Source organism: Macaca mulatta, chromosome 12 (genome assembly GCF_049350105.2).
Source record: "Macaca mulatta isolate MMU2019108-1 chromosome 12, T2T-MMU8v2.0, whole genome shotgun sequence".
NCBI classification, from domain to species: domain Eukaryota; kingdom Metazoa; phylum Chordata; class Mammalia; order Primates; family Cercopithecidae; genus Macaca; species Macaca mulatta.
In genome coordinates, this window is record NC_133417.1 from 118083735 (window position 1) to 118096151 (window position 12417).

General features: G+C 37.4%; 1 long non-coding RNA gene across 1 annotated transcript in view; it reads right to left on the reverse strand.

The window, feature by feature from the left end:
- LOC144333472 (uncharacterized) overlaps positions 1 to 12417 on the reverse strand; it is a 342525-nt gene that overhangs the window by 308221 nt on the left and 21887 nt on the right. The window contains exon 2 of the long non-coding RNA XR_013402140.1: positions 1650 to 1712. This is a non-coding gene — a long non-coding RNA (uncharacterized LOC144333472). The remainder of the gene's footprint in view (positions 1 to 1649; positions 1713 to 12417) is intronic.

Below are 12417 nucleotides of genomic sequence, written 5' to 3' on the forward strand. Positions count from 1 at the left end.
CTCTCACCATGCTAGTGTTTCCTCCCCATCCTCAGGCTTGGCAAGCAGAAGCCTGAGGCCTGAAACAAGTAACCTTCGGACCTAGTTTTAGTGAGTATGGTTTCTGTGGTCACACTTTCTTTCACTACGTCAGCTGTTCATTATGCTGCATGTGTGAAATACTAGGCACAAGAGTGGCTTCTAAGAATTAAAAGAGACTAATCCTTGACTCCTATAAAGTAACTATCAAAGACCTTCCATCCTACCTATCTGGGAATTTCATATGAAGGAAAGATTGATGCATAATTAAAACAGAATCTGTGTATTTATTCAGCATAGGGAGTGGCAGTACAAACTTCCTGGAACATTATTCCAAATGGGAGGATACAGCAATAGGGATCAATCTTTCTGCTGAGTCAAATGTTGGCTTCTCTTCTGAGGTTTCTGATATATGGGCATCAACCGGCACTATGTGCAATGATAGCTTTTGCTGCATATCTTGCCAGTGATTCCAGTGAAAATGTTCAATTTTCTTCTTTAAATCAGCAATTTTCTGGGTCTCATTGCTATTAATATTTATGAATTGAAATAATGTGGTGCTTCAAAAGTAGCCCCAAGGTTTTGTAAGATAAATTATGGGATTCTTTTTTTTTCATAAGTAGTAATAAGAGTATAGATAGATAGCTTAAGGTCATAGAGTTTACTGGCAGGAAGAACCAAAGAGAAAACAATGCTTATGCCATTATTCTAAACTGACTACAATAAACTACAACATTTTGAAAACACTGTTATAAAATAGGACTTGAACTCAAGGTCTGATGTGATTATCTTATTAAGAGTTCTCGGGAGCTTAATTTCTCCTTGTTTAAGCATCTCTATGTTCCATGAAGCAGCTACAAGCTCACTTTTAGTTGACACTGCATTATGACCCCTGGAGTAAAGCCATCACTATAGGGAGAATACTAAATTCTCTAAATACATTTCTAGATTATCTGGCATATTTGATTAGTGGATCTTATGGGTCCTTCTTTCATTCTTTCTTTCCTTCCTTCCTTCCTTCCTTCCTTCCTTCCTTCCTTCCTTCCTTCCTTCCTTCTTTCCTTCCTTCCTTCCTCTCCTCCTCCTCCTTCTTTTTGGTTTATTGTTTATTGAGAGGGGGAATCTCGTTACATTTGTAAAAAGTGATTGTCACATCAAACTACATTATTTTATTTTATTTTTTATTTCCATAGGTTATTGGGGAACAAGTGGTGTTTTGTTACATGAGTAAGTTCTTTCGTGGTGATTTGTAAGATTTTGGTGTCCCCATCACCCAAGCAATAGAGGCTGCACCATATTTGTAGTCTTTATTCTCTCACCCCCTTCCCACCCTTTCTCCTTGAGTCCCCAAAGTCCACTGTGTCTTTCTTATGCCTTTGCATCCTTATAGCTTAGCTCAATTGCCCCATACAGAGTAATATAAATTCCTTCCCTCATATCCCTACTCATACCCTTCCTGCTGTCTCATTCTTAATCAAGAAAAAAGCACATTACAACACAGATAAAAATTCCTCTATAATGCTGGGATTATCCATGCCAATCTAAATCATTCTAGGCTACTGTAAGTCCCACATGGTAAAGGTGGTAGTGAGGGAGTTATCATAAAATACATAAGAAACTGTATTTCTTACCCATATGTGTATCCATGGCCACAGGAAGAATCAATACTGCAACTCTGATCAACAGTTTCATTCCTGCATTAGTAAGGAAATTAAAATCTTACTGTAAGGGTCCTCTTATTACAGGAAGTTCACTTCTATCAGGAATATTTCATAAGCCAGTTTGTAGCCAAGGTCAAGAACCAGGAAGCATGGAATTAAGTAGACCACAATCAGTAAAACAGGACTTGGTTACCAAGCTTTGGGACAGGATCAGACAGGCTAGAAACCTGCTGGGCATTGTGCTTCCTGGTTGTGAGAATACAGGTCAATCATAGGGACTCAGAGCTGGGCCCAGAGCAGGATGAATGCACGGGAGAGGCAGGGGCCAAGCTGGAAGACAAGCGCATGCAAATAATATTTTATCCATGATGCTTTTACGAGACCACAGATCAGATTCCAATTAATTATTAGTGAGGATTAGCATCAACGTTAATTCTTTTCTAGACTGAAAAAAATCACAGAATTGGCATGACAGACTATCTATACATGTACAACTTTCACTGTTTATAAAACGTAAGGATAGGCTGGGCGGGTGGCTCACGCCTGTAATCCCAGCACTTTGGGAGGCCGAGGCGGGTGGATCACGAGGTCAGGAGATCGAGATCATCCTGGCTAACACGGTGAAACCCTGTCTCTACTAAAAATACAAAAAATTAGCCGGGCGTGGTGGTGGGCGCCTGTAGTCCTAGCTACTGGGGCGTGAACCCGGGAGGCAGAGCTTGCGGTAAGCCGAGATCGCGCCACTGCACTCCAACGTGGGCCACAGAGCGAGACTCCGTCTCAAAAACAAAAACAAAAACAAAACCATAAAGATAAAGCTATAGTGCTTTATGATTGTTACTAAAATAACTTCCCTTGGAAAAAGAAGACCACATTTTCTGAAATGATTGTCTTATCAGTAAAGTTGTAACAGTACTTCTGCAGGTATTAAAATGAGCTTTCCATTTAATAATAGTATTGTTAGAACACCTAAGATAAAGTGTAGTAAAGGAAATTCATTCATCATTCATCCATGCCTCTGACAAATATCAGGTCTGGATTCAAGAAGTAAACTTGAAGGTCATCAGCCAATAAGAGAAAGTTGAAGTTGTGGATCCTAGAAATAGTGCACTGCAATGTCAACTTAGATAAATTTTAGATATGATAGTGTTAAATGCTACTATAGGTTAGGGAACATGAGGATGGAGAACTGACCATTGTATGTGGTGTTGCGAGGCTCATTCATGACTTTGACAAGAGTGGTCATTTCATTGGAGTGCTGGGGGCCTTATTGGAGTAAGTTCAAGAGAAAATAGAGAATTTAGAGACTGTAAGCGGACTCAACACTTCCAAGGATTTTGTCTAAAAAAGGGAAGGAGAGGAATGAAGAAGTAGCTAGGGTGAGTCAGGTCAAAAGAGGGTTTTCTAAGATGGGAGTATACCAGCGCATTTGTATGCAGATGAGAAATATTCAGAAGAGGTAAAACAATTGATGATGTAGACAGGAGAGAAAAAAAACACCATGGTGATATCTCTGAGTTGGCAGAAGTGGATAGGATCTAGGTCCTAATGGAGGAATTAGTCTCTGCTAGAGTCCAACTATAGCAGAAAAGGCTCTCAATATATTGTTGTGAATGAATTTTAAAATATGTCGTGTGTTCTTTCTTGAGATTTTAATATCTCACTCTTCTTTTTCTGACTTGTTCTTTTGTAAAAGGGGCATCTTGAAATCTAATTCAGAATAAATATGAGGTAAATGAACAACTTGAAAGAATAAACTTTCCTCTATTAACATTTGTGGGAAATACAGTCAGATTACATGAAAGACAAATTAATTTGGGTTACCACTGATGCCAACCATCCTCAAACTAAGATGTGGCTAATAAAAATGAAATATCCAACAACATAAGGACATGGAGAACCAATCCTTTCTTGGGATAATCTTCACAGGAGTTAGGGGGTCCTAAAGCAGGTAGGAAAAGTGAGGGCTCTAGAAAATATTTTCACCCAAATACTGTACATTCCTTGTGCCTTTTTATCCAACAGACTTCCTGGCTACATGCAGACTGATAATGTCAGGATGACAAACCTGCAGTGCATTATTAGCAAAAAGATAAGCATCACACCATTTCATGAGCGAAAACATCTTACATCCTTAAGCACTTCAATGAAGAGTGTAGGATCAGTTCCTCCCATGTGAATCACTTTGACATTTAAAGGGTTCATGGAACCAAGAAAAAGGTAAGGCCCATTAAAGGAAAATATTGTAACTCTCATGGAATGTTCCTGGATTTCTGCCATGTGAAGGAAGGGACTTGTAGTGGAAGGCAATAGGAATAATAGTCACCCAGGAGATGAATAGCCAATCAAGCCACTTAAGGTTTGTGATCATTGAGGCAATAAAGTGTCATTCTCCTTGCAGGTTGGGCTCCAGTGCTAGGTACACTTGACTACATTCTATCATCATCTACACAACGTGTGATCCAAAAGGATTAAGAGAATCAAGCCCTTCCTTTACTCACTCCTCCAAAGAGTAAAACAGATGCTGGTAAATATTTGTTTAAGAAAGATCTTTTCTGATAACCAAACTGGATGCCTTTTCAGAGCAACCACAGAGGTAGGATTAGAATTGTCTGGTTGGACTAGAAGGAGGTGGTTAGAGAAGGGAAGCTGGGTGTTACCATGGAAAGCTGGAATCCAGCTCTACTGGTACGTTAGCCTCTGCCACTTTGGAATCTTTTAAGTGCCACAAAGCCCCATTTCTGGGTAAACACAATGAAACTCATTTTGAAAGGAGCAGAGGGAAAGGGCAAAGAACAGAGAAGCAGCTTCCTTATTCAGGGAAAAGGGTAGGTAACTAGCACCTCATAGACTGAAAAAAAAAACAAAAAACAAAACAGGTTTTAAATTCCCCAGGATTTACAGGTTAGCAAGGCCCCTGTACAGAGTCATATGTTCTTTGAGAGAATGAAAATGTCAGATCTGAAATCTCAATAAAGCAGATAAAAAGGCCCAATATATTCAGAATTACCAATTCTAAAGCTCAAGGAATCATATTAAGAGAAGGAGAGAGAAGAGAATGTCTCATGTTCCTTAGTTTTACATGGCATTTCCGGCTTAAAAAATAAAATCAACTTTTTAATTTTTAATTTTTAATTTTTTGCTATTTTACTAGAAACAACTCCGAGAGGAAAACTAACTGTCCATCCTTTGTTAAAGCACTGCTAGCCCACAGGCCAGGCTAGACAGCTTGGGCTTAGTTGAGTGCCACTGGCTAAATTTAACACCATGGCTTTCTCGTTCTTGAGTGCGAAGGCGAAGGCGAGCAGCAATCAGAGGTGCTATGCTCTAGCTCTCTTTAATCTATTTTTAATTACAGTATGAACACAATATGCACAGCAATGGGTGACTTCCATGTTTTGTTCTGGCAGGTATCAGCTCGTTTCCAACTGAATGATTTGTTTTCTTTCTCCGCCCCCACCAGCCACCCAGACCCTGGGCCCCAGGCCCTCTGATCCTCTTTTTCCTGAAAGAACGTCTTATTTGAAACGCCATTGTCCATCTTAAATTAAATGTCCATGTTAAATTAAATTGATTAATTTTCCAAGGCATTAAAGAGCCTTTAAATTTAAAATAAACAAAGCAAGAAAGGGCTCTTCTTGTAAAAATGATGCAAAGATGGGAAAATAAGTAGTTTTTTTATAGTTTTTCGCAATAATTTTTTGAAATAAGTTACATGTTATGTTGTCGTAAGATTCTATTTCCCAATAAGGATAAGGGAAAATTAAATCTGTAGTATGAAACAAAATAAATAACATGGGTCAAATTTAAATTTTTCTGATTGCATGGTAGGTAGGGACTACCCCTATATTTCCATATTATTGTGATTATTATTATTTATATATATAGTACTTTTTAATTTATGAAATGCTCATACAATAACATCTTACTTTATTCTCACAAATCTATAAGGTGTCATTATTCCCACTAAAGGGATGAGGGAATAGAGACTCAGAGATCAAGCGACTTGCCCAAGCTCATAGAGCTAATAGATAGAAGAGTCTGAATTTGAAAGTAGATCTTTCAGCTCCAAATTTTGTCATCCTTATGCTATAAACACAGCAACATTTTCAGCATTCCTTATTTTCACATTTTCTTCATCTCATTCTCTTACATAGAAGTAAACAGATTAATCTTGAGTATTTCATTAGGGCCAAATGTATCAGTTATAGCCTTTGTGCATGCTTCTCATTAAGTATTTCTAAAGTATTTCAGGCAAAGTTTAACTTATTTAGTTAAGATGTGGTTTCCCAGGCTGTCTATTCTATCAGGACCTTGATTTCTACATCTAAAAAATGGGAATAATAATCACAACTCTTAGAAATATTTAGATATAATTGAAGCAAAATGTATCTTCATAATTATGCTTTCTTTTTAATTAGAAAAGAACTGGAAGCATTTATTAATGTTATTACTTTTTACAAAAAGAGATGACAAGATTTTGTTGCCAATGTCATTAATAGTCCAGACTTTTCCCCAACATAATTTGGAGGTAACTTTAGCAAGAGAAAGACACATAGGCAAAGATTTTTCAAATGTAAAAAAGGAACAATAAACAGTATGAAGATAAAGGAATTTATTATTTTTCTACCATGTGATAATAAGCATGAGGGATTAGCAAACACTTAAATTTTTTTAGAATAATTACATTTTGGGATGTTGTGAAATTTCAAACTTAGCTTGACCTTTTGGTGTTTGAGTTTGTCTACTTTTGGCATAAGACAATTTCCTGACTTTAAAGACATCAGGCAGCTCTTACCAATGAATATTTTAATTATTCAAGTTGCATAAATGACTTGAAAACATATGGAATCAATTTCCCACACAATGTTCATTGGTTAAAAAATTGTGAGAAAAATGGTTTTGCTATACATGGATTCAATTTTCTTGAACTTCACATTTCACAAGCTTGAAAATAACTGGATTTCTACTAGACCTGAATCAACTCAAAGTCGATCACAATCCCAGTACTAATCTGAACCGTTTCAAACATTCTTCACATACATGGCAATCATGCTGTAACTATACAACATTTTCAATTTTATCATTACCATTCCCCAACCCCTCAACACACACTGATATTAATACCTTTTAAAACTTATACCAAAACCCTACAAAATAAAACAAGCATGTTATAATCCATAGAATATCTAAGAGAACCAAAATGTATAATTTGTGGCACTGTTCATTTTGCATAGACTTTTGATGAAAAAACAAGCTGCTAATAATAAAAACATACTGTGAAGACCACCATTTATCACTAATCAGTGACAGTGACTTCTCCATTATGTGATTTATACTACTTGTTTTCTAGGTATGAATTCCAAGGCACTGGGTGATATAACCCTGCTGTTCTGTCACTTATTTTTCTGTCACTTCACTTAATAGCACAGAGCATCGTGTGGACTGCGTGGGATTATAGCACTTGGTATGAAAAAGGTAGTGGGAGGATATTACAGCAACAGTTATGTTGAAATGAAAGTCTGGCATACATGCAAAGCCATCTTCCAATTCTTTCCCTTTTTCAATTCAGGCCCTACGATCATGTTATCACTAACATTTATTTTATGTTGTTATCCCTGTGAGTGATTTAATTTTGAGACATAATAATTTTTAAATTTATTATACTTGAATTGGTTTATCCTTAGAACTTTAGTCAAAGATGCATCATCAGCTTTCAAATGGCATAGACTGAAGCAAGGTTGATAATTATGGTAAGAACTGGTCAACAGACTTCCTGGTGTAGTCCTCACCAGAGAAATGCAAATCAAAACCCACAATGAGATACCATCTCACGCCAGTTAGAATGGCTTTTCTTAAAAGTCAAAAAATAACAAACATTGGCAGGGCTGTGGAGAGAAGGGAATGCTTATACACTGCTGGTGGGGATATAAATTCGTTCAGCCACTGTAGACAGCAGTTCAGAGATTTTCTCAAAGAACTAAGAGCTGAACTACAATTCAACCCAGCAATCCCACTACTGGGTATATGCCCAAAGAAAACAAATCATTCTGCCACAAAGACACACGCACCCATATGTTCATCGCAGCACTATTCACAAAAGCGAAGACATGGAATCAACCCAGGTCCCATCAATGGTGGAATGGATAAAGAAAATGTGGCACATATACAACATAGAACACTATGCAGAGCCATTTAAAAAAAGATCAAAATCATGTTCTTTGCAGTAACACGGATGCAGCTGGAGGCCATTATCCTAAGTGAACTAGTGTGGAAACAGAAAACCAAATACCACACGTTCCTGCTTATAAGTGGGAGCTAAACATTGTGTACACAAGGACAGAAAGACAGGAACAACAGAAACTGGGGAACACAAGAGCGGAGAGGAAGGATTGAAAAACTCCCTACTGGGTGCTACACTCACTTCCTGGGTGACGGGTTCAATTACACTGCAAACCTCAGCATTACACAATATACCTTTGTAACAAACCTGCATATGCACTCCCAGAATCTAAAATAAATGTTGAAAAAAAAAAAAGATTAAGTTCACTGATTTGTCAATGTGTATATGAAAGTAAAGTAGCCACAGGATTAAAACTCATTTCAACTTGTTTATTTTATTTATAACTGATTCTCATTATTTGCAGGTTCTGTGTTTGTGAATTCACCTACTCACAAAAATTTATTTGTAACCCCAGAATCAATACTAGCAGTGTTTTGTGTTCTTTCACGAACATGCATAGAACAGGGACAAATTTGATCACGTCCCAGCTGAGGTAAAACAAAACCATGCTCTGCCTTCCTGGTTGAGCTCTCATATTATAAACAAGTGGCCTTTTCTCAGTCTATTCATTGCCACTTGTTTCTGCATTTTTGTGCTTTTTGTGGTGTTTCACAGTTTAAAATGAACCCCAAGCACAGCACTGAAGTGCTGTCTAGAGTTCCTAAGGCTGTGATGTGCCTTAGGGAGAAAATATATATATTAGATAAGTTTCAATCACTCATAAATTACAGTGTTGTTGGCTGTAAGTTCAATGTTAATGAATCAACAATAATATTAAATGTGTCCTTAAACAGAAACACATATAAAAGAAGGTTATGTATTCATCGGTTAATGAAATTGTGACAAGGCACAGAAGAATCTGACCCTGTATTTCCCTTAGGAGGAATGGTTTAGTATTTGCAGCAATTTTATAGGATATAAAAATTACAAATGATGAGAATTGATTATATATTTCATATTTGATATTTTCATCATCTTCAGAAAGGATCAGATGGAAAGTTTAGAAGATATTAATATGTAAGGTTTCTTTAACAATGAAATACTATATTATTACCATATGTATTATGCTCACCATATCCTTTTCTTATGATGATTTTTAATTCCTTTTTTAAAAAAAACTTTCTCCTAGTTAGAGAGACTTTTTAGTTAGCATTAATAATTATTTCTTACTATCGATAGGGTGCCACTAACAATATTTCTTAACATAAAGCTCAGAGGAAAGGGGCTTGCTCAGAAGTCCTGGGAAGTTAGTTGGTGGCTGCGCCCACCTGCCTACATACCACTACTCTGCAGTGCTCCACATGGGGCTCATGACTTATCTGATGACATCACAACTTCATGCCACAGAGAGCAGAGCATGCCCTTTAAAGGTAGATGCATCCAAATTCCAGCTTTACCAATTCATACTTATATAACCGAGAATGAGTTGTTTACCTTTCTGAGCTTTTCTGTCTCTGTTAATCTGCACAATGAAGATACTGATACCAACTTACAAAGACAACCTTTTTCTTTACTAAAACCAAATCTAGAAACTCAAAATTTAGTCATGAAAGAAAAAGTCTGGTGGTAAGATAGGTGCAAAATCAAGCTGCTTTGGCATTTCCCCCAATTTTATCTCTCTGTGGGGCTGTCACACTTTCACTACCAGTGCCAGCATTGTGAGGGGTCCTCCAGTCTTGCTGTTCTCCTTAACTGATTCAAAGACAGTTACAAGCCCTTGTTTCTCTTTAGCACAACCAAGGCAGACAGAAATCTCCCAGAGGCCTTCACTAACTAATTTTTTTTTTTTTTTTTTTTTTTTTGAGATGGAGTCTGGCTCTGTCGCCCAGGCTGGAGTGCAGTGGCGTGATCTCGGCTCACTGCAAGCTCTGCCTCCTGGGTTCAAGCCACTCACCTGCCTCAGCCTCCCGAGTAGCTGGAACTACAGGCACCCACCACCACGTCCGGCTAAATTTTTTGTATTTTTAGTAGAGACGGGGTTTCACCGTGTTAGCCAGGAAGGTCTCGATCTCCTGACCTCGTGATCTGCCTGTCTCAGCCTCCCAAAGTGCTGGGATTACAGGCATGAGCCACCGCTCTGGCCAGGCCTTTGCTAACTATTAAGGGAGACAAAGTGTCAGGACGTTCTGGAGGAAGCCTCTCTGGGATGGTTCATTTGATGGCATCTCCCAGGTGGAAGAAGGCTAGAAACTAGAATGCAAAAAGTCCAGGAAAATAAAGGAGGCATGCAAGGCCTGTACTGTACTCTTCAAAACAGCATTTGGAGTAAAAAAGGCAGATTTTATCAGGGCAGAGTTCTACTCAGGAGTAGTTGAATCAGAAATCTGCAGTGTATAAACTAGACTTCTGTTATTCTTTCTGTCTTCCTATATTTGCATCCTTGCTGTTTTTTTTATCATTTAATAAAGTCATTTTAAAAGCAGCAGCCTATAAAAAGCACAGTTCAGTTGTACTAAGGAACTCAATTTGGGTTCCTTAACCCAAACTACGTTTTAGCCATAGTTTTAAATGGTGTATAGTTAGAGATGGGGCGTAAATATAGTATCACGGGTAGAAAAACTAATGAGCAACACCCAGGATATCTGGAGAAATAGAGTTTGGTTATTTGGTCAGGCTTAATCCCCCATAGGAAGAGTATCAAAGTGGTTGGCACAAGGGCTGACTATGACAATATATTAACTGTGCCATAACAAAATACCTCCAGAAGGGCTGTTTTATATTTTGACAACTACAAACACATAAGCCAAAATTAGATAATATTTTAAAAAACTTTTTAATAAGAAACTTACCAAAGTTGTACTAGTAAAGAAAGAGTGATGTGCTCATTTTAAAAAATTATATTCAGTAATTCTACTTATTCAACCCAAAGCATATCATGTAATATAATCACATAATTTTCTTATGAAATCTGTAGTAGGAATAATTACTCCTCTTTTACTGAAGGCAAAGAGATGTCATGTGTATATTTTAAAATCATGGGTAGATTTAAAACTAAGACTGGAAAGTTCTGGCTCCTATACACAATCAGTGCTAATAAAACGGGTTGGACGAATTAATGTTATTGACTGAATTTTAATGCTCCCTAAAACATATTGCATTTCATGATTTTTAGGTCTTAGAAAATCTTCTCAGAGCTCACTGCATGACAATAAAGAAAAACACTTCTGTAAATAATGTTAAATGACACTTGGGGGCCAGCAAAATCAGGGAAAAGGGAATCATGGCCTTCAGTTTATTTCCTGATTCAAGAAATGACTCACTGTGTAACTTTGTAAATGTTGCTTAACCTTTTAGCATTCCAGTTTCTGCAGCTGAAAAACAGGGATAATATTTGTCTACCATACAATGGTAAATGCTCTGGAAATAAAAAAAAAATTAATCTTGTATCAAGGGACAGTAAAGCTGGTTTTTCATGTACTTGAGATATCACTGACACATTCACAAAGCAGTTTCTGCCAAAGTTGTATGGTTAATGCTTCCAGATCACCTCCCTAAACACCACATTGTGCACTGAACTCTTTTTATCCCGTCTTGAATCAGAATTGTGATCGCCGTGGGGTGTGTTCTACATGACTGATAGGCTGCATTATGCAGCCTGTATCACCCGCCCATGCCAGAATGCTTTCTGCGTGGTTGTCAGGGAAGACAAGAGTCAACAGAAGGAAAAAGATCCATACAGTGGGAATACACTTTCTCCCTGAATTTTGATCCTGGAATATATGACTAAAAAGATAAAAGAGCTCCTTTCATTTGCAGTCTTCCTGCCACAAGATACAACTGTTCTGTTTCCCTCATATTCTGGATACCATAATTAAGGGAAAACATCTCCATTTCCTTTCTTACGCTTTGCTTATTATCTTCTTCCCGTCCTTATACATTTTTTAAGGATAGTTATGTAAGATGATTGACTCAGGCTCTTTCAATATCTGTTGCTTGACATATGAATATCTTTCCCCATTATTCTCATCAGTGGCAATAATTACAGCTATTAAACTAAAGTCTCTGTGTCACTTCAAATGGCTTTCTTCTAATGTCATCTATTGCTGATATGGAGCTTTGCTTTCATGTGACAAATTCCGATATACCTTAACCAGGTAGGAACAGAATGTTATTACAGCAAGGATTTAACAAGCAGGCAGTATCAAACTACATGATTCTCTGTTTTTGCTAAAGTTCTCCTTCTACCAGAATCGGTATAAGATCCACAACCAAAAAAAGGTCAATGAAGCTGACACGCAGGAGTGGAGAAAAACAGGACTCCAAATTGAGAAGGGGTAAGGAGGACAAGGCTAGTTGGAAAACAATTGAGATTTTGCATTGAGAAAACAAAGCATGTTTTTCTAAATGTAAACACTTTGAGAGGAAAAAATAATGTGACTTTTCTCAAACATCATGTGTCCATTTAAACACAAAAGGACACTTTCTAACTTTGTATGGAGCTGCGATTTATTGCCA